Below are 23,619 nucleotides of genomic sequence, written 5' to 3'. Positions count from 1 at the left end.
AAATGCAAACTAGAAATTCTAATGCAAACATAATCTAAATAACGTATGGTCCTATTATCATGAAGTCACCGATCTGAATTCAATATGGAAGAAAAAGATGAGAATAGTCTTAAATTTATCTACTATCCCTACTATCCCACCAAATGAGTGTATGCCCCCCAGTGAGTGAAACAAGGGAAGCACGAACTCACTGGCCTTATGTTCTATGTTCCTCTCATCATATGAGTATCTTTCCAGGCTGAGAATGAGTCCAGTGTTTAGAGATACACATTTTTCCCTATGCAACACAGCCCTCAAATGGGAGACCACTATTTCATTTGTTGTTCAACTAAAGAAACATTACCAGCACTGGAGAAAACAAAACAAAACAAAACTAGCTATGTTGAACTACTTGCAAATCATGGTTATCCTTGAGTTATTATTGATTCTTCTTTCCCCCACAGCCTGTGTCCAACCCACCAGCTGTCCCTGTCAACTCCCCCTATAAAGCATGAACTGAATCTGCTGCAACTTCCCAACCTCAAATCCAAGCTTCCAGCATCTCCTGCCTGCACTGCTGTAAAACTTCCTAGCTGTCCTCCCTGTTTCCCCTGCTAGCAGCCTGCAATCCATGCTGCCCCACAGAACATGAAAACAGAATAAGAGAGCTTCAAAAGGGAATTCAGATCATGAAGTGCCCTTGCTCAGAGCTCTCCCAACACACTTGGAAAACAAGCCCCGAAGCATCTATAATTCCCTGCCTGCTTGGCTCCATCCTGGGCCAGTCTCCCTGGGACTGCTTTGCCCTGGCTTATACTCTCCGTAGGAGCTTATCCTAGCTCTTCCCTCTGCCTGGATGCTCTTTCCTTCCATCTTTGCCCGAGGCTCCTTCTTGTCACCCAGATCTCAGCTGAAATGTCACCTCCTGGGAGAAGACTTTCCTTGTCATTTCCTATTTCCACATAGGTCTTTAAATAGTGCTTAACACTCACTACTCACTGATGTGTGCTGACTGGCACACTGCATCAGATGCCAGGGCCTGTAAGAGCAGGGACTTTGCCTGCCTCGATCACATCTGCCACCCCAGTGGAGAAAGTTGCCTGACATATATGGGGACTCCAAGTGCACCCCTCAAATTTATTTATTTATTTATTTATTTATTGAGACGGATTCTTACTCTGTTGTCCAGGCTGGAGTGCAGTGGCGCGATCTTGGCTCACTGCAAGCTCTGCCTCCCGAGTTCACACTATTCTCCTGCCTCAGCCTCCCCAGTAGCTGGGACTACAGGTGCCTGCCACCACGCCCAGCTAATTTTTTGTATTTTTTAGTAGAGACAGGGTTTCAGCGTGTTAGCCAGGATGGTCTCAATCTCCTGACCTCGTGATCTGCCCACCTCGGCCTCCCAAAGTGCTGGGATTACAGGTGGGAGCCACCGCGCCCGGCCTCAAATGGGTTTATTAAGGACACGCTTACCTAACTTTGTTTTTTGCTTACTTGGTTACTTCATAGCTTGCCCCGTGGAAAAAATATGTGAGTCTGCCATAGAAAAGAAGTAGGTATTTTATAGATGAAGAAATGGAGGGCTAAAGAGACCATGTGATTTTGCCCAAGATTACACAGCTGTAAATGGTGAGTTGGAATTTAAACCCAGGCCTGTCCGATTCTAATTCTCAGGTTCTTTCTACCATGCCACAATGCCTTCTTGGGGGTTGGGAGCCCAAGAATAGGGTGGAGCTGGGCTAGGAAGCACTTCAGCGAGGAGAGGTGGATGGGCTCTGCAGTGGAGATGTGCTGAGAGCCACCAGGCTACCCCCATACAGCAGCTCAGTGGCCTTGCAGGAAACTTAAGTTCTCTAAATTCCTGCTGCTTCCAGTGGAAAATGAAGACTATAGTAGCTATTCCATAGGACAGGTATAAGGATTTCATGAGCTATTTACGTACTATATTTAGCAAGGTACCTGGTGCACAGTAGACCCTTCATAAATAGTAGCATCATTGCTATCAGTATCATCAGGACAAAATTTGCACATTCACAGTTATCTGCAAAGCCAAAGTAAGTCTTAACTCTGCCAGTGGTGGGTCAGAGGGTCCCCCTAAATGACCAGTTACTTCTCCTTTGAGCCAAGGCTTCAACTGAGTAGGAGCTAAGAGTATATGCCTCTTTTGGTGGACTTGTGGGAAGGGGCCCAGGAACCTTGTCAATATCTAGCTTGAGGAAAATGAGAACTAGTCTATTTCTTTTTCAGAATCACCACCCAAGCCCCAGTTGTACTCATAGCTGCTAACTCTGGCTTGATTTCAATACCATCTCCCCCATCTCAAACACCTGCCGTGGCCTGTTGTCTCTGCACAAGTCCACTAGAATTAGACTATTAGAAAAAGCTCACTTATACTAATTTAGAAAAATATATCTCCCTTTTTCTTATTGTTGGCCCTTGTGACAATTTAGAGCAAGTCTAATGGCTCAGCCGTAGCCCTTTTCACACTGGGAAGCAGCTGTCAATCTTCCTATTTCCTTCAGCATCAGCTCTCATGTGATCTCCAGCCCTATCACTCATCTGGTTACTCTTTTTAGTTTGTCTAAATCCTTTTTAAAATGCTGTGCTCAGAATGCAGTACTCCAGATCTGATCTGATAGTACAGGGATCACTATCACATCAGACAGCGTGGGGTTATAACCTCTCCATTCTCTATTTCTCTTAGGGTGGCTCAAGGCATTGGGCAACCATGCGACATAGATACTTTTTAGTGTTTATTGTCAAATGAAATTCCTCAGTTGTTTTTCGATACCCGCCTCCAACCTTCCCTTTCATGCATGAGTATCTCAGAGTCGGAATATTTTGGGAGGTTTTGGCACCATAGAGTTGGCTCCACATACATCAAATTCTGATGTTGCAACATTAGCTAGTAGCTGAGACCACATCAAGACCTTATTCTATGATCAGGGTTTGGTGATAGTGGCCCAAGGCACACAGAGTCATAGATTCTTTTATTTATTTATTTATTTATTTATTTTATTTATTTATTTATTTATTGAGACAGATTCTCACTCTGTCACCCATCCTGGAGTGCAGTGGCACGATCTCAGCTCACTGCAACCTCCGTCTCCCAGGTTCAAGTGATTCTCTTGCCTCAGCCTCCTGAGTAGTTGGGATTACAGGTGCATGCCACCACGCCCAACTTTTTTTTTTTTTTTTTTTTTTTTTTAGTAGAGATGGGGTTTCACCATGTTGGCCAGGCTGGTCTCAAACTCCTGACCTCACGTGATCTGCCTGCCTCGGCCCCCCAAAGCGCTGGGATTACAGGCCTGAGCCACCGCGCCCAGCCCTGAGTCATAGATTCTAAGGAATCCAGTTTAGTGTAGAGCCCGCTGTTCTTGCCTCCACCCAACAAAGTGCAAGCATCGTTGGGAATTCTGCTGAGCTGTAAGATTTGACCATGGGCGCACAAGTCCTAAGGTAAATCAAAAACGAAAGCATCAGTCTGTGTGTTTGTTATGAGTAAGATCCCAGACTTTGTTCAGTCCAGATATTCACCAGCAAAGATCCCAGCACATAGGGGAGAAATACCTGGAAGGCTGGGAGAGGTACAGAGAGACCAGGTCTCTGGAGCTGAGTATTAAGAAAGTAGGGTGCACAGTGGCCCTCAGTAACATAGGAACCAAACGCAGGTCAGGAATCAGAACAGGGTGCTGAGGTCAGACAGACACTGCTTCATGCTGCACTTTCTAGTGTTGAGCGACCTATTTTCTTCTAGGACGTGGTCTCAGCTCCAGAGTAAGTGAAAGCGAGACAGAACCTTGTCTTTGCTCATTGTCCAGCAGCATGGGCTCTCTGGTTCTGCTGTGTTCCTGGCTTCCCCAGTGGAATCCCTTTCTCTCGCCTCCATCACTGGATTTCTAGAGAGATGACCAGTTCGGGGGCACATTTTTGTCTGCTGCTAGTTAATAACAGTTTGTATATCTATGGATGTTAAATGCAGGTTAATCACCTTCCGTTTGACATTTGTTTCTATTTTAAAAACCAATATCATAGTTCCTCCTTTGTCTCCAACCTAAGTTAGATGCTAGTTAGAATTCTTTTTTGAATTCTCATTGTATGCTTTCCCTTCTTTTTTTTTTTTTTTTTTTGAAACGAAGTTTCACTCTTGTTGCCCAGGCTGGAGTGCAATGGTGCGATCTTGGCTCACAGCAACATCCGCCTCCCAAGTTCAAGCCATTCTCCTGCCTTAGCCTCCGGAGTACCTGGGATTACAGGCATGCGCCACCACGCCTGGCTATTTTTGTATTTTTAGTAGAGATGGGGTTTGTCCATGTTGGTCAGGCTAGTCATGAACTCCGGACCTCAGATGACCTGCCCACCTCAGCCTCCCAAAGTGCTGGGATTACAGGCGTGAGCCACTGCGCCCAGCTATGCTTCCCCTTCTTAACTTTGGCTGCAAAGATAAAGAAAGATGTGTATGATGACTTGTGTGTCTCCCTGATAGACTGTGAGGCCTGTGAAGACAGGAGCTACATCTTTCTTTCTTTTTCTTTTTCTTTTTCAGACAGAATGTCACTGTCACCCAGGCTGGAGTGCAGAGTGCAATGGCACGATCTCAGCTGACTGCAACCCCCGCCTCCCACGTTCAAGTGATTGTCCTGCCTCAGCCTCCTCAGTAACTAGGATTACAGGCATGCGTCACCATGCCTGGCTAATTTTTGTATTTTTAGTGGAGACAGGATTTCACCATGTTGGCCAGGCTGGTCGAGAACTCCTGACCTTAGTGATCCGCCCACCTCAGCTTCCCAAAGTGCTGGGATTACAGGCCTGAGCCCCCGCGCCCAGCCAGGAGCTACATCTATCTCATTCCATGGCTTATCTTCCAGTACAGTGCGTGGTGCACAGTGGGTGTTCATAAATATTAGATGAGTGAGTGAGTGAATGAATGAATGAGGCAAATCATGGTTACAGTTGGGACTTGACTTTGTGACCAATATTTTTCCACTAGGCCCTACCTTGCCCTTCGGTTAGAAGATAGAGCACCTGGCCCACCCCATTTATCCAACCTGCTTGTAATCCTCTGTCTAGCTGCAACCCCCAGCCTTGTGACCCTAGTTAGTTGTCTTTGAGGTCACCCCCTCCCCATTTTATTTGTGTGTTTCCCCATTTGTCTGTCTTTGGAATTCAGTTTCTTTCATCTCTATTGTCTGCCTTCTGATATGGGTCTGGCTTTCTTATTTAAAGGAATTCCAGTTGTGTTTTTCCTTGGTTTGTTTTATTCTTGTGTAGGCTATAGGTGTCCCTGCATTCTGAGGCCACTAATGTTAGATTGTCCTTTTTTCATTTAGTATCTTTTGGGACCTTATCAAGCTGCTACTGAGGCCCCCCTCCAATCTGGCCTCACTGAAAGTCCTGATCATATGCCCTGTCTGGTTATATGAATAAGCCAAGAGGAGGCTGGACGCAGTGGCTCCTACCTGTAATTCTAGCACTTTGGGAGGCCAAGGTGGGAGGATCACTTGAGCTCCGAAGTTCAAGACCAGACTGGGCAACCTCAGGAAACTCCATCTCTACAAAAAAAATACAAAAATTTAGCTGGGCATGGTGGCATGTGCCTGTAGTCCCAGCTACTCTGGAGGCTGAAGCAGAGGGATGGCCTGAGCCCAGGATGTTGAGGGTTGCAGGCAGCCATGATTGAGCCACCACACTCCAGCCCGGGTGACAGAGTGAGAACCGGTCTCAAAAAAAAAAAAAAAAAAAGAGAGAGAGACAAGGAATTTCTAGTCAACATTTACTTACACTATAATATAGAAAATGTAAGACTTTTTTCCTCTCCAAACTTCACAGTCATTTTTGAGGAGGAGCTGCTTTACAATAGAATGGGGAGGAGAGAATTGGGGTGATGCCTAGATGAGAACATCAAGATACACTATTAAAGATCACTGGGCTACTCAAGAGGCACAGGCTAGCAGTGTGACCATGAATAAGTCACTTTTGTGGGCCACAGCTTCCAAATTTGTAAAACAAAGGAATTGATAGTTTCTCAGATTCCTTCTAAGTTTTATGATTCTCTAGCACTTTGAGTTTTTCAGAAGAAAATTCGCTATAGAAATACTAAGAATAATTGCTAACTGCCCCAGTTTGCTCACAATCAGAACTTTGTGTTAATTTGTTCATAGACCAAGTTGAATTTGCATTAGTGCCCTTGACAAAATAAGTATTGGCTTTTTAGATTTTTTAATTACTACGAGACTGGTGTATTGACATGGTTCTCAGAGCAATCTTAGAGAACAAGGAACTGCTTATGAGTCTAGTAATCTTGCAGTAGGCTATTCATTCTTTGGTATTTGGTTTGACATTTATTTTTCTTTTTCAGTCATATTGATTTAAATATCATTAGCCCAAAAATGTACCAAAGGGTAATTGCATTGACTGTTTTGGCTCCCCTCAGCTATTACTTTGCAATTCATCTTTTATGGCAAAGCTTCCCTCGTGAACGAGCCAAGAGGGCTGAGTTTGAATCACAGTCACACTTTTCGCAGCAAGTGTGGAGTGTACTTTAAATGTAACAAAAGCAAAGCACAAGATCAGGGAAAACATTTGCTAAGTGGCAAATGGCTATTTGGATCTATTCAAGACAGTGCATGTTATGAGAGGTGTGAATGGCACTATTCAACTGTATCGTATTAAAAAGGAAAATGAGTGAAAATCAATTCCCATGAAACTGTATATTTCCATTGAAAAACTCCCTGGTTGATTATATTTTGAATCTTATAATTAACCCTTGTTAATGGTACAATTAACCCATTAACCTTCCACCATTTCTTAATTGTACAATTGTACAATGGATGTTTAGTGGAAGCTGGTGGGTCTATCCCTAAACTAAAGAACTACATTTCTTAATTGTACCATTATACAATTAATTAGTTGTATAATTAACAGGGGTTAATTGTAAGATTCAGTTGGCCAGGTGCAATGCCTCATGTCTGTAATCCCAGCAATTTGGGAGGCCAAGTCAGGTGGATTGCTTGACCCAGGAGTTCGAGACCAGTCTGGACAACATAATAAGACTGTCTCTATGAAACATTTTTTTTTTTTTTTTTTTTTTTTGAGACGGAGTCTCACTCTGTTGCCCGGGCTAGAGTGCAGTGGCCGGATCTCAGCTCACTGCAGGCTCCGCCTCCCAGGTTTATGCCATTCTCCTCCCTCAGCCTCCCGAGTAGCTGGGACTACAGGCGCCCGCCACCTCGCCTGGCTAGTTTTTTATATTTTTTAGTAGAGACGGGGTTTCACCATGTTAGCCAGGATGGTCTCGATCTCCTGACCTCGTGATGCGCCTGTCTCGGCCTCCCAAAGTGCTGGGATTACAGGCTTGAGCCACCGCGCCTGGCCTTTTTTTTTTTTTTTTTTTAAAGAAAGCCTGGCATGGTGGTAAGCACCTGTCGTCCCAGCTACTCAGGAGGCTTAGGTGGGAGGATCCCTTGGAATTCGCCTGGTGGCAGAGCAAGACCCTGCCTCAGAGAGAGAGAGAAAGAAATTTTAAGATTCAGATAGCCCAAAGGTTTCTAAGAGCCCCCAGAGAAGAAAGAGAATCTTTTGGGATGCAGGACTTACTGTTTCCAATTGTGATATCTTTTATCCCATAAGGTCAGAGCTCAGAAAAAAGGAAAAGAGTAAGAAAGCCTCTGTCACCTCAGAATTTAAACATTTTTGTTTGACTGTCTTTTTAAGTCTATTTTTTTTTTTCTGATTGAAATTCCAAAGCTGGGGGAGATTGGGTTGTAGGGAAGGAGTCTCCCAAGGTCATCTTATCCTTGTTAAACATCTGTCATGATGTTACTGGATGTTTAGTGGAACCTGGTGGGTCTAAACCTAAACTAAAGCAGTTTTTCCCACAGCCCTTCTGCTGGATTCATGTTGGGAACCACTTTTTGTAAGTAACCAGCCAGTGCCCTGTCTTTGGGGCAAAAGAAGAGTCAGCTACAATGTGACAAAAAGAAACAATGAAGAATTTAAAAACTCATATTCCTGTAGGGCTCCCGTTTTGTGAGGAGTTTGTATATTTTCACTGTCCTCCCCGCTTCCCCTCTCAATCTCCCTCCTCTCCAGCCTCTAAAATGCCTGACCTTTCCATAGGTTACTCTTTTCTTATCCAAGTCTTCAAACCTGAATTGGCAACACCAACCATTCTTAAGAAATGGTGGAAAATTCTTCCAAGAATCCTCATTCATTCCAACTAAAGGAAGAAAGTATGTTTTTTCTTTTAAAAACTAGAGGCAGAGGGAGGGGCTTAAAGAAGCAAATAAAAGAGGTTTCAGAAGACGAAACAAAGTCAGTGCAACTACTAAAAAGGGATTGGAAATTATTGAATTCTACAAACTTACTGTTAGATTTAAAAAAAAACAAACAAAAAAAACTAGAAAACTGAAGAAAACCCCGGATCAAAATGTAAGGTGAAGCCCCATGTGATGCCGGTTCACCAAAACCTACTCCACCGCCCTTCCGCAGTGAGAGAAGTGTGGCTGATGTGCGGCCCAGGCACGCACCACATGTCCAGGACCCCATGGAGTGAACAGTGGTCACGTGACCACATTCTGGCCAATGGATGAGAAGTGTGCTATTTGTAGACAAGTCTGTAATGCTTTGCAAGCATGCCACTCATATTCTTCCCTTTTTTTTTCCTGCTGGCTGGCTATCTGGGCATGGCACCTAGACAGACAAGAAAAATGATTTAGAGAATAGAGAATAAACAAGCTGGAAGCAGCCTGGGTCCCTGAGTCACTGCATGGACAAAGCCTCCTGCTGATCAGGCGCACCCCCCAGGACTGTTAGGTAAGAAAGGAATCAACTTCTATCTTACCTGAGTCATTGCATTTTTGGGGTCTCCTCATTACAATAGTTTGTTGTGATGCTAACTGATAATTTAGGTGTTGGTCTTTAACAATTAAATCACAAAGCATATGAATAATGGACTTTTTGTCAACGACCTTATGATTGTTCTATTGGCAGAGAATCCATGGCAGTGTGACTGTCCCCTTACGTGAGCCCTATGCAGGCAGGAACCATGCCTCCCCCTTCTGTGTGCAAGGCCAAAAATCACTGCCAGGTAATGCTCCATAGTGATGGTGGTGAAGACGGCTAGCATGAATCTCTGTGAAGCAGGTCTGCACTTCTTTGTCTCCCCTGTTCATTTTCAAAACTGGTTGAATTCAGCAGGAGGGAAATCTGGCATTAAGCTCCACTATTCTCTGTGCTGGGGTGCCACAGAAAACCAACACTGGGCACAAGCATACCCTTGCTCTTCCTTTCTCCAGGACACAACAGCCTCTTTTAATTGGCACCTCAGCAGTGGCAACTTCTTTCACCAAACCAGTCTCTATACTAATGTCCTGTTATCATGGAGGTCTCATCTACCTTTGATGGAGGGCTTTCCATTGTCCCTCTTGGGCTCCACTCCCTCCTCGATGCTAGAGTTTCTCCCAGTGCTGCTGCAGAAAGCCCTGAGCATCCAGCTACCCATCTATTCAGCTATCCACTACTTCCATCGCCTGACCACAGCCCCATCTCTCGCCAAGCAAATAACAGCTTCAAGGTACCTTCTGGTTACCTTTTGAGATGGGTCCATTCTTCTTGTAATTTTTGCAGAAAATTGTAGAGGAGAGAGCTAACTACAGGAAATGCTCCAGGTTTCAAATAATAGACATATAAATTGTCTATTCAAATCTATCAGTTGACACCTGCTACTGAAGATGGCACTGGCAGAGAAAGGGATCTATCTTATCTTTGGTGGTATATTGGAGCAAAACCACAGAAATAACTCACATGTCCAGAAATTAGCAGCCTGGCAACCTGACTCATCTTGAATACAGGTAAATATCAGGAAGTAACAAAAAGGGTCTCCAAGTGGGTAGCGTACAGGAGGAGAGTGGAAAACAAAGATGATTCACATTCTGGGCACTCACGGCCATATATTTTACCCAGAGGAGAGTTCATAAGACCGTATATTTAAGCCTTTGTTTTTTAAAAATAACAATTAGAATAACAACTTCATCTGGATTCCCAATCCACAAGAGAGTCGGAAACAGAAGCTGAGATAAAAAATGAAACTCCATTGGCTGAAAGTGATGTTGCAGACCAAAAAAAAAAAGAAAGAAAGAAAGAAGAAAAGAAAAGAAGGAAAGAAAAAAAGATATTAAAACAGATACAACTAAAAAATCTATAAGGCTCACAGAGCATTGAGTGAACAACTCACTGTCTGACTAGCCTCAGTCACCCTGAGGATACATCTGTATCATAACATGGTCTTACAAGTGATGCACCCAGTAGGTTTTTGAGCTTTGGTGTTTAAAAACAATGAACTTTCATCAGTCTGTAATTTTTAATATATAATTGAAGTACTCACTATTCAGAAATGCCTTTAAATAAGCTATCATGCTGGTGCGGTGGCTCATGCCTGTAATCCCAGCACTTTGGGAGGCCGAGGCAGGTGGATCACTGAGCTCAGGAGTTCAAGGCCAGCCTGGGAAACATGGTGAAACCCCATCTCTATGAAAATACAAAAATTAGCTAAGTGTGGTGGCATGTACCTGTAGTCCAGTTACTTGGGAGGCTGAGGTGGGAAGATAGCCTGAGCCCAGGAGGCGGAGGTTGCAATGACCTGTGATTGTACCTCTGCACTCCAGGCTGGATGACAGAGCGAGACCTGTCTCAAAATAAATAAATAAATAAATAAGCTATCGTTACCTCATTATAGAGAGGAAAGCCTCTGGATTAATAGCTTTGTGCTGTGCGTACTCGTTGTGTAAATTAAGACTCCCCATTTCCTAATATACACTCATGCCAAGAGGCCAGCACTAGGAAAACGTCAGTATTCCTTGTGGTCGTAACATGGCAACCGAAGCAATCCATAGTCTGGAGGTGACCAGGACACTTGGAAGATGGAGAAACATTTTTCTTGAGGGTAGCTGAAGGCTATCAGCCAAAGGCAGAGGCTGAGGCATGAGTCAGAGCATGCCCTGTGGCTTCTGCATCTGCAGAGCTGGGAGTCTCATCTGCAAAGTTAGTAAAGGAGGCAAAGCTCTCACCTAATATGCTCTTCCACTTTTTCTGTACTTATCTAAAACCTTCCTCTTCTTTTAAGGTTGAGATCAAGCCGTATCTTACAGTGCCATTTGTGACTACATTGGTCCTTCCTGGTCTTCCCCCCCTTAAGTCTGCTCATATAATTATCTAAATTACTCATTTGGCACTTGTCATAACTGTTTTATTTAGTTGTGTATGTATTGTTAAAACAAATAAGAAGGAAGCCATTAGCTGGAGGTTGTCTTGGTAACCAGAGCTCTTCTATAAGCAAACTAGAACTTGAAAACATTTCTTGGAATTGACTTTAAAACAAAATGAGCCTCAGCCAATTGCAAGCAGCCAACTAGCCAGTTGGTTGTGTAACTAGGGACCTCACATCAGACCATACTCAAATAAGGCAAACACTTACCTATAGCCAATCAGGTAATTTTGCCTCCGTGTTCAGTCTATAAAAGCTTGCTGCTCATGCTGCTAGAGTGAAGCTCCCTGAATCTCTTTAAGTTCTGATCACTGCCCAATTTATGAATCGTTTGCTCAAATAAAATCTGTTAAATTTGTCTACAGTTTTTCTTTAACAATTTGGTGTCATAAGTGAGATCTGAAGGAACCCTTGGGCAACTCTCAGGAGCCCTGAGTGATGAAGAAAAGGTGCACACCAGGCTCACTGTGTCCATTGCTCTTTCACTACAACTGAAGGTCATGGGTGAGTTCCTTCTCAGCTTCCAACTCTGCAAGGTTACATTTTTAGCTCTCTCTATAACTCTATTTGAATAATTAGCCAAGGATTCAGAATCAGACTGGATCTGATAATTAACTTTATTGAATCCAGTTAGGAGCCTTGGGTAGGTGGCTTCTGAAGACGGGTTCTTTTAAGATTCCAGGAGTCTGGGACTTCATTTTGTGAGACACTAGCTACATTTATATACAAAACTTATGGTTCAAAAACCTGTGTAGTTTTGGAAAAATAGATTAACCTTACTAAAGACAACATAATTACAGTATTAAAAACAGGGAAGTTTAAACTGACAAGGCACACTAGAAGAAAAAAACAGATTCCAAAATGCCTCAAAAACAATGGGATGTATTTTTAATTGACATGCTGAGGCTTCTAAAAAACTAAATGAATCAAAGACTGCCTTTCCAAAAGACTTTCCAAAAGGCATATGAGAACTCTCAAGTCTTTTTTTCACAAATATTCATTGAAAACTTTAGCCATCTAGATCAATAATGTTGTTCCAGTGGCCAGAAATACAGCTCAAATCCAGATATTTTTAATAAACGAATGAGGTTTATATTAATGTACCTGGCACATGACTCGCACAATTAAAATTTAACAATGAAAGCCTCAGCCAATCACAAACAGCCAACCAGGTTATTGGAGATATAGTTAGGGACCTCCCATAGGACCATATCCAAATAAGGCAAATGACTCATTATACAATACTCAAGTACAGCTATATTGACTATATAGCTAGACAGCAATAGTCAATCAAGTAATTTCTCTCCTTGCTTCTGTATTCAGCCTATAAACCTCACTGCTAACACGGCTGGGTAGCACTCTCTGAAGCTCTTTTGGTTTTGAGTGCTGCCAGTTCATGAATTGTTCTCTGCTCAAGTAAACTCTCAAATTAAATTTAATTTGAGACCAGACATAGTGGCTTATGCCTATAATACCAGCACTTTGGGAGGCCACAGCAGGAGGATTGTTTGAGCCCAGGAAGTAGAGGATGCATTGAACTATGATCATACCACTACATTCTAGCCTGGGCAACAGAGCAAGACCCCATCTCTTAAAAAAATAAAAAATAAATTAAATAAATGTAATTGGTCTGAAGTAATTTTGTAATGGTATATATGTATGCATGTATATATGTATTTTAATTTTTGTTATAGTATAATTTATATATTTCAAATAGATGAAAATGAGTATCATTTACAGTGTCTTAAGATAAATTGCCTTTGAATGAGAGCTTTCTTCTCTATAGTTTGAGGTCTATAAGACATAGCTAGAAAACTTACTACTGTGGAGAATAAAGACTGATGAAATCGAATGGGGGAAGGGGAAGACCTATATTTTTTTCTTTTTAATTTCTGTAATATTGTCCTTCAGGTGGCTGGGAGAGTTTCATATTTTCTTTAGATATCGTTAGGCACCAAAGCTCTTACAGAACAATTCTAATGCAATATGAATTCTGCCATTTTGCTAGCACTGATACATGGCTCTTGGGCCCACTATTCTATTAGCACTATTACATTCATACTGATTTTGTTACAAATCTTACAAACTGGGGGTGTTTCTGGGGATTTAGGTTCACATTCCATTTTAAGGTTGTATATTCGGTTTTTATAAATTGTACTTGGAGGTCCAGTGATTATCCTCGTCCATCTTGTATTATATCTTCATTATCTTCTAGACCCCAAGCTAACTGTGCCATCACTTCTTCCTTTCTGGTCTTCTTTGAGTTCTTGCAGCAGTCAGAGATTTCAAGGCACTTTTATTCCTGAGCCTGCAGTGGCTGCCATCTTGCATCAGTGTTCATGGAGATGGTATTTAAAACCATGAGAGTGGGTAAGGTCATCAATGGGTTGAGTGTTCAAGAGATGAAAAGAGATACAAGGACTCCTACTTCCTCTTTCCCCAACTTTTTTAGGGGGAAAAAAGTCATAGGCTGGTGGCAAAACTGATTCTTCAAGAATTTGATGCTGTTTTAAGATAAGCACGTGTGAGTCCACACTTTGGAGTATGCAGAAATGAGAAATGAGAAGACAATCCAGCAGCTAAACGACAAAAGCCATGGAGAGAAACAAATGCAGCAAATCCTCCAGTTACTGCAGCTCACCCAGCCGTGCTGCTCGACTGCCTGTGGTTGTGGTTGAGCTTTATATTTTGTTTGTTTTGTGGCATTCTCATTTTGGAAGGAAGAGAAAAATAACTAGAAAAGAAAGTTTCATCAGTATTTTAGGACAAAAAGTAACTTCTAGGTTCTATCCTTCCACTTTTGACAGTCTTTATTCCGGTCCTAAGAGCTGATGAGTAGAGTTGACCTAAAAAGCTATAAGGTCTTGGCTAAGCAAACAAAGGTTCAGTTTCATTCACTGAGCTATGCTTTAGAAGGTAGAGGTAGTAGGTAGGTAGATAGGTAGATGATAGATAGATAGATAGACAGATAGATACAGATATACAGAGTTGTACATATATAAAAAATATTAAGTAAATACATAAATAAGAAGGATGACATTAACAGGCATTTTCTAGTGAATTAAGAGTTAGCCAGGAAATCTAACCATGACACCTTTAACCACCTCTCCCCAGAATCCCAGTTGACCTGGTATTTACTAGACACTATTGTTGAACCCATTGCGAACAAGCCTTTTCAAGTTGGTATATATATATATATATATATACACACACACACACACACACAGACACACAAGTAATAAGGCTGGCGTTAACAAACACTATGGTTGATTTTTCAAATACATATATATGTATATATTACTGTGATCTAATACACATATATAATCTTGAGCATATATATAATATATATATAAAATATATATAGTGAGGCTGTCATTAAAAGACACTATTGTTGATTTTTCCACAATACTGTAATACTATCTTTCAGGTGGCTGGGAGAGTATATACACATATACGATATAATATATTTGTGTGATATAATACACATATAAATAATCTCACACGTGTATTACATATATAACATACATAGTAAGTTTGGCATTACTAGACACTATAGAACCACTGGGAGCAGGACTTTTCAAGTTCTAAGCACATAAGCCATATTAAACAAAATACTACTCAGCCCTTAGAGGATTAGGCTGTGGGTCTTTGACTTCTGTGTGACTTGGTCACGTTGGCAGGTGGTACAACTCCTCTTAAATCATCAACCCCAAGCTGTCCAGTTTGCCACAGCCGAAACAACCTTGGCCCTAACAGCTGGAAGAACGGTCCCACTCGATTCAAGTTATCAATGAGGTTGTTAGCAGGAACTTTCCTTATTAGCTCCTGCCAGATATTATTACAGTCAGGATGCCTCGTGACTTGGAATAGTGGCGGTGGGAACCTTGCCAATCAAGAGGATCTGTTTCCAAGTCATCTGAGGTGGCCCCAGAGAGGCTCCACCTGATTGGCTGGGAAGGTCATACGCATAGCCAATCAGAATATTCAAGAGGCTGTTAAGCAATTTCGTCCAACCTGGAAGGTAAAATGGAGCTTGAATGTACTGTTGTAACATCTCTTTTCTTTTTCACCAGCCAGACTATTCTCTTGCTTACGTGGCTTTTCTAAAAGACCCAAGAAAGTAACCCCAAAGCTATTGTAGAAAAAAAGATAGCTTTAAAGATTTTTGCCCTTCCATTCTCTTCTTCCTCTGGCCACGCCTCTCCTCTCCTCCGATGTTTCGCATCCTGGAGGGAGGGTGTTGCATCTTACTCCACCATCCTCTTCTGTTTTGGCTTTTGTTTTTGTTTTTTTTCTTTCTCATCTGGAACTAGAGAGCTGAGTTTTGAAAGTCAGTTTCAGCCAAGACTTTTTTTTTTTTTAATTAACATTTTGTGTTATGTGACACTGCCAGGCTGGGACTGACTTACCAAATAAAAGGACATTAGAAATCCACAGAGTCAGATCAATCTTTATATGAAAACCCAACACAAATTAAAAAGCCACTACTAAGTAGCAAGGGGTTGAAGGCAACTCCAACTAATTGGCAGTCATAGCGCTTTCACTTGCTGCCAAATTCCAGAGAACTGGCTCTCAATGCTGCCCCACCAAATGAGGCCAGTTCTCTACAGGGCTTGTGTTGCTAAGTTGCTAATTAGGGTAACGTGGGATACAGAACACCCCTAACCGAATGCAATTTCTTCTCAGCATAGATGCTTCCCTGAAACTCAAGGAGATTTAAATGCCCCCTAAAACTCTCCCTGAGATTTTGTAACTTGCATCGATCAGCGGTGATGAAATTGCTAAACAGTATCTGTTCTCACTACATAATGCAATACCCACTCCCTAACAATGGGGGGACTGAACAGGGTGGAGAGATCACTGGAGTAAGAAATATATTTCATATCAGTAGGGCAATACACCATGATTTATGAAATCCAAGTCTTTTAAAAGATAAAACAGAATGATGCTCTTTGCAAACTTTAAATTCTCAGGGTTTTTCTAATCAACTGATTGTTTAGAGCCATTTTTCTCACCCATAGCTGCATATGAGAATCACCTGGGTTCGGGTAGTGGCGCCCAACAGAGGCCAATCATTCAGAAACTCTGAAGATGGAGCCCAGACATCAGTATCCATCTTTCTCCAGTCTCCCTAGTTGATTGCATTATGAAGGTGGGATTGAGAACTGCAGGTCTACAGGAATAAAGTTTATTAGTTTATTATTTCAAATGATTTTTACAAACATAGAATGGGAAAAAAAAAGTGTTGTGTAAGATATTTTAAAACCTGATCATTTACAATCCCTATTTAGCCTCATGGCTTTGGATATATCCATTCATGGAGTAGGTTTTACCTGGAAATTTTCTATTTTTCTCAGAGGTGTTGAGAAAATGATGAGGAGCCGTATCAGTTTGCTGGGGCAGTTATACCAAAGTACCACAGTCTACGTGGCTTGAACAACAGAAACTGATTTTCTCCTTTCTGAAGGCTGGAAGTCCAAGGCCAAGGTGCTTGCAGGGTTGTTTTCTCTGAAGCCTCTCTCCTCGGCATGTAGATGGCCACATCTTCTTGCATCTTCACAGATTCTTTCTTCTGTGTGTGTCTGTGTCCCAATCTCCTCTTCTCGAGGATACCAGTCATGTTTGGATTTGATCCACACATATGACCTCACTTTACATTAATTACCTTTATAAAGGCCCTATCAGCAAACAGTCACATTCTGAAGTACTGAGAGTTAGGATGCCAGTGTATGAATTTGGAGGGGGGGCAAAATTCAGTCCATAAAAGGCATTTTGAAGTGATAGTGGATTTTGTGTGTGGATGTGGTGGAGTGATAGTTAAGATTGAGTGCCAACTTGACTGGATTGAAGGACGCAAAGTATTGTTTCTGGGTGTGTCTGTGAGGGTGTTGCCAAAGGAGATTAACATCTGTCAGTGGACTGGGAGAGGCAGACCCACCCTCAGTCTGGGTGGGCACCATCCAATCAGCTGCCAGCACAGCTGGAATAAAGCAGGCAGAAGAACATGGAAGGAGCCGACTTGCTGAGTCTTCCAGCCTTCATCTTTCTCCCGTGCTGGATGCTTCCTGCCCTCGAACATCAGACTCCAAGTTCTTCAGCTTTTGGACTCTTGGATTTACACCAGTGGTTTGCTAGGGGCTCTCAGGCCTTTGGCCACAGACTGAAGGCTGCACTATCGGCTTCTCTACTTTTGAGGTTTTAGGACTCAGACTGGCTTCCTGGCTCCTCAGCTTGCAGATGGCCTGTTGTGGGACTTCACCTTGTGAACGTGTGAGTCAACGCTCCTTAATAAACTCCCCGTCATATATATACATCTATCCTATTCTGTCCCTCTAGAGAACCCTGATACAGGTGGTGGTGGGAAGGTGAAAATTCCTTTTTAAATAAAAAATTTTTTTTAAAGACACTGAGAATAGATTCAAAAGTTGCCTGGGCATGTGTAAAGATCTTGAACCAGGGCCCATCATGATGCGAAGATTGTGCCAGAGGAAGGAAGTCTTAGGACCCACTGAAACTCCAGTGCTGCGGGTTTCCAGGAGATGCCTTGTAAAGACGTAAAGAATCACCTACTCATCTGAATTCTTCAATTGCCTCCATTGTTCAGAATGCACCAGACAGCCTAGGATGCTCTAAGAGCATGGCGTAATAGACCTTCCCTTCCCAAAAGATCTCTCCTTTCTTGGCTCCTCAAATGCTTGCAAAATTTATATTAACTGAAAAGGTAAAGTAGTGAAGTCTCGGTGCTCTTGAATTGTAGACATCTGTTTAGTTAAAATACTGAAGAATAATTTTTTTTCACCTTAATGATCCACTCCCTAAAATTGTCGTTCCTGGGCAATATTGCCTCAGTGCGTTTGAACTTTCATGCTCAGTTTAGCTTTTATAATATTGAATATTTCCAGAGATGAGAATGAGAGCAAATATAGAAACAAAACAGAAGGGGAAATCACAATATCTGTGTACGTATGTGTGTGTATCTCTGTGTGTATGTGCATATGTTCATGTGTGCATATATGTATCATGTGCATGTGTGTATGTGTGCATGTGTGTTAGCATGTGTGTATCTCTGTGTACACGTGTATGTGTGTATATGTGTGCACATGTGTGCACATGCACATACACATGTGTAGGTGAGTGCATGCATGTATATGTGTCCACACGTACACATATGTGTGTGTGCATGTGTGTGTATGCATGTGTATGTGCCTGTGTATGTGTGCACATACTTGTTCACATGTGTGTATGTGCATGTATGTGTTGAATGCGTGTGTGTATGGGGTGCACAGTTAAGGGAGCATAGGACCAGAAAACGCAAAATACAAGCTCATGGAGGATGTGATATACCCGGCTTGTGGATTTAGACCTGTCATGAGTGTGAATTAGTTTGAATAAATCTCCCAGTTCCTTGACTTATCCTACAACAAGAACAAAGATAATCACCATTTGTACAGATTCTATGCCCCAAATCAATCGCTGTGCCATGCCTCTAGCAGAGGAGATTGTTTCTGAGAACCTTACATGTGCAAAGCACTGTGCAGAGAGCCGTGGCCAACACAAAAAGGTGCATGATATACTCAGTGAGCTTGCAATTTAGTTGGGCAGACAATATATACTGTCAGAGGTAAAGCTGGACACTACTGAAAGTGGCAAGGACAGCTTTTAGCAGTCGTATACTATTGCAATAGGGGAAAGAGTGCAGCATGAAGTGACCTCAATTTTTATTTGTACAGAGTTGATCAGGCATTTTAAAAAGAGAATGAAGGACTGGGGAGGGAGACAGGGGGTTTCTCAATAGAGTCAAGGCAGTGAAAAATTACAAAAGGTGGGAGAGGGGATTGGTTTATGTGCACCCAGCAGGGTTTGCTCACTGACTCTGACTGAAGTTAGGCTTTCGTCCTCCCACAGAGCCTGGGAGACAGGGGCCCTACTTTCAGGTGATGGTTGCAACCAACAGTAAATTCTTTTGACAGCCTTGAATTTTCTCAGGTAGTCACATTAAGGGAACTGGGGTCATCCTAGGGATAAGGCTTTGAACTGTCAAACATTAAGTTAGTGCTTGTTCAAGTCTATAGGCCAAAGTTGAGGCCTAGTAGAGAAGAGGGCTCAGAGGAGCCTGGTTAGGGTGTGGTCAAAGAGAGAGTCTTTGTGAATACACAAGTTCAAAGATAACACCATGAAACTTACAGAGCAATGCAAAGATTATCATGGAGTTATGGTATACCAATGCCCGTGTAGTGCCCCAAAAGAAAAAAAAAAATCCATCCTTTCAGAACCAAAGGCTGCAGTGAAAGATGTGAATTCGGAGCCATCCCTGTGGACTGGACTCAGGACAAGGAAAACAGGGAAGAGAAACTTCGAGAATGAAAGGACTAGGATAGTTCTCTTAAAGAGTCAGGCACTGCCATTTTCATTTGTTTGTTTTTCACTGATTTGTACTTATCAGATTTCAAATTCAGGAGAAAAGCACTGAACACATTTGTAATAAAATGTAAGTCAAATTTGAGTCAATCTCTCAGCTTTGAACAGGTCTTTCTTTCAGTCCCATTCCTACTCTAAACAAAAAGGCAAACAAACATATGACTTCATGACCAGCTCACACTATGATTACTGTCAGTGGGAAACCAGATCTTGGCTAGGGGCATGGTAATTTAAAAGGGTTCAATTTGGCCCTCAATAAAAACTGGTCATTACAGAACATGTGAGACCTGACCCTCCTTCACGAAACTGCCCAGTGTGGCTAAAATTGGCCTCCTGAATTAGAAATTGCTCAGGAGAGAAAACACACCATGGGCTGAGAGACTTTCAAAACTCTTTTCTTGGTCCAAAAGGAAACTAGGCCAAAAACAGCAACCAGAGTGGACTCAAGTTTATAAAAGCTATCTAGATTCTACCACAGGAATGTGAAGGAAACTTAGGTCTTTTCTTTTTCTTTCTTTCCTTTTTTTTTTTTTTTTTTTTTTTTTTTTGAGACAGCGTCTCAGTCTGTCACCTAGGCTGGAGTGCAGTGGCATGATCTTGGCTCACTGCAACCTTGACCACCCGGGTTCAGGTGATCCTCCCACCTCAGCCTCCTGAGTAATTGGGACCACAGACACGCACCACCTATGCACGGATAATTTTTGTATCTTTTCTAGAGGTGGAGTTTCACCATATTGACCAGGCTGATCTCGAACTCCTGGACTCAAACGATCCACCTGCCTTGGCCTCCCAAAGTGCTGGGATTACAGGGGTGAGCCACCGTGCCTGGCCATTAGGTCTATTCTTAAGCAATATCTTTTTATCCAATTTGCTTTTTAAAAAGAATTTGCTGTCACGTTTGGGTTACTGTCCCTTTTCTACTATTTTTTAAAATTTTAGTTACTTTAAAATAAAAGCCAAGAATATGGGATGCCATAGGAGATGACTTCTTAAGCGAGGAAGACTTTTCTCCCTCTCCTGCCCCAGGCTGCAATATGCATGGCGCAATACTAAGCTGCTCTTTGGGCCTGGGAATGTATAAACACATGATCTGATTTCCCTTTATCACTCTGAGACCCACAGGCCCCTTCATCTACCTGGTAGGCCAGCGAGCCTTTGTGCAACCCATTTGCTCTTACACAGACCTGAGGCTGCCACTACCGGCTTTTTTGTTGTTGTTGTTGTTGTTAGTAGTAGTTGGGAAAATACATCCTTGTAAATGGTTAAGTCTACTATTGTAAGTAAGCTGAGATAATTGCACGGCTTTGGGCGAGTCACTAACTAGCTTTCCTTGTTCATAGCTCTACTGGGTAGGCAGCAGAAGGGAATGACATTGAACTTGAAATATGAGTGAGATTTCTCCTTACCCAACTCCATGCTTTGTCCTCCTCTTGGGAACATATCCAGCTGGATGCAGCATCCAGGACCCTAATGAATATTCCCTTCTAGAATCTTCACCTTCACCTGGCTGTTTTACCTCCCTGGCAATAAAACCATCATGAAAAAACCTGTGTTGTGCCGTATTTTTGAGGGTATATTCTATCCTGGCTTTCTAATCAGGAAGATCAAGGGGTAGTGGAAACAGATGACTCATGAACTGGCTAGACAACTTCAATATGTGAATTTAGCGGCATCTGTGCACATGCCAAGGGATCTGGCAGCAAAGATGGTAGGTCCAGGATAATAGGGCTATTGTTACTCCACATCAGCCTGTTTCCTTAGGGAACATAGACCCAGGGTTATCTTGCGAGACTTCAAGGGAAGCTCAAACTCTGAAGGTTTATGTGAGATGTTCTGATTTTCCAAGGTTGGCTTAATTTCTTAAAACATTGCAAGAGCCAGACAAACTATGTCTGAGAGCCGCCTTTACCCTTAGGCTGCCAGTGTAACACCTCTGCCGTGCTCATGGCTGCCATCTTGAAAGGGACTCACACCTCCGGTTTGCATGGGAATTAACATGCCATTGGGTGTGAATGCCTACGTGGTTGCTTTCATAGATTGAAAATGCAATACATATCTTCTTCTTGGTGTGTAGTAAAAAAAAAAAAAAATGCAATACAGAGTTACGGATACTGGTGGCTAGCTTTGTGTTTTGTTTTACTCCATTTTGTTTTAGAAATAGAATCTTGCTCTGTCATCCAGGCTGGGGTGCAGTGGTGCAACTGTAGCTCACTGTAGCCTCGACCTTCTGGGATCAAGCCATCCCCACGCCTCAGCATCCCAAGTAGCTAGGACTACAGCCATGTGCCACCACACCCAACTAATAAACAAAGAATGTCTGAGAGCCACCTTTATTCTCAGGCTCCCAGTGTAAAACCGCTTTTATTTATATTTTTTGAAGAGATAGGGTCTTGCTATGCTGCCCAGGCTAGTCTCATACTCCTGGCCTTAAGTGATCCTCCTCCCTCGGCCTCCCAAAGTGCTAGGATTGCAGATGTAAGCCACCATTCCCAGTAGTTAGCTACGTTTTTTGCTGTCTTTGTTTGTAAGAGAGACGGCATGCTCAGACGTGCACTCATCACACAAATGCTGAATGTTGACTCTGCCTGGGGCTGACTCTAGCTGCCTCCCAGTGAAAAGGTCTCTCCTCCAAAATCAAAACCAAAGATACTGTTAAGGCAGAAAAAGAATCTTGAAAACAATGTTACTTTTACGTTTGCATAATAAATGATATTTGAGGACCAGAGATTGGGGAATTGGCAGTACCACAGCAAAGGACTTTCTGGTAAGTATTTTATTGATGCTGAAAGAAGAGTATGGTCTCAGTGGAGAAGAACCGAAAAGAGGACAGGGCATACATCTCCATCCCCTCTTTTCTCCCTCTGCTGGTGAAGGATGGGCAGGCTTAGTTAATGAGGTACCAGGCTAGCTTTTCCTAATGGAGAAGATTTGGGAGTAAGCTGTGGTGTGAGTCTTATGGAAAAACTCACATTCCACCCAGGCATCAGCAGGATAACATATTACATGGGAATTATAGAAAACTGTTCAATTTCAGTGTTCTCTCTCTGCCTTGCTAGACATTTTCTCCTGTCTTCTGCCCTTTTTTCAAGCCTCCTACACACTTGGCATCATGCTGCTCTCTGGCTGCCCAAGACTACCTTCCCCTCCCACCTTCATCCACATACCAATACCCTGGGCCTGTGTCAAAATTTCCAGTCTCTGGCCCAATGCAAGCTTGCTCTAATTATCCAATTACAATAGAGGGAAGGTAGGGCTCACTTCAACTTCTAGAGAAATTCTGTCCAATAGAAACATTATGTGAACCAGAAATGTGAGCTCCAGGTATGATTTTAAATTTTCTACTAGTTACATTTTAATAAGTAAAAAGAAAAAGTAAAATTATTTTTAATAATATATTTTATTTAACTCAATATACCCAACAGATTATCATTTCAATACATCATCGGTATTTTTCAAAAGTTACTAATATGATATTTTACATTCTTTTTTCTTTGCACTCAATCTTTAAAATCCAATGTGTACTGTATATTTACAGCACAGCTCAATTTGAACTAGCTACATTTAAGGTGATCACAATCTTCAAGTGGCTAGTGACTACTGTTTAGATTGCACAGACATTTCCCTAATGTGGGATAGTGATTAAATTCCCACCTCCTGGCTGGGTGTGGTGGCTCATGCCTGCAATCTCAGGGCTTTGGGAGGCCGAGGTGGGTGGTTCATTTGAAGTCATGAGTTAGAGACCAGTCTGGTCAACATGGTGAAACCCCATCTCTACTAAAAATATGAAAAATTAGCCAGGCATGGTGGTGGGTGCCTGTAGTCCCAGCTACTCAGGAGACCGAGGCAAGAGAATTGCTTGAAGCTGGGAGGTGGAGGTTGCAGTAAGCCGAAATTGCACCATTGCACTTCAGCCTGGGCAACAGAGTGAGGCTCTGTCTCAAAAAAACAAACACAAAAAC

The sequence above is a fragment of the Macaca nemestrina genome, chromosome 8 (genome assembly GCF_043159975.1).
Source record: "Macaca nemestrina isolate mMacNem1 chromosome 8, mMacNem.hap1, whole genome shotgun sequence".
Lineage (NCBI taxonomy): Eukaryota > Metazoa > Chordata > Mammalia > Primates > Cercopithecidae > Macaca > Macaca nemestrina.
The sequence above is the reverse complement of the archived record's forward strand: the minus strand, read 5'-3'. Positions refer to the sequence as shown.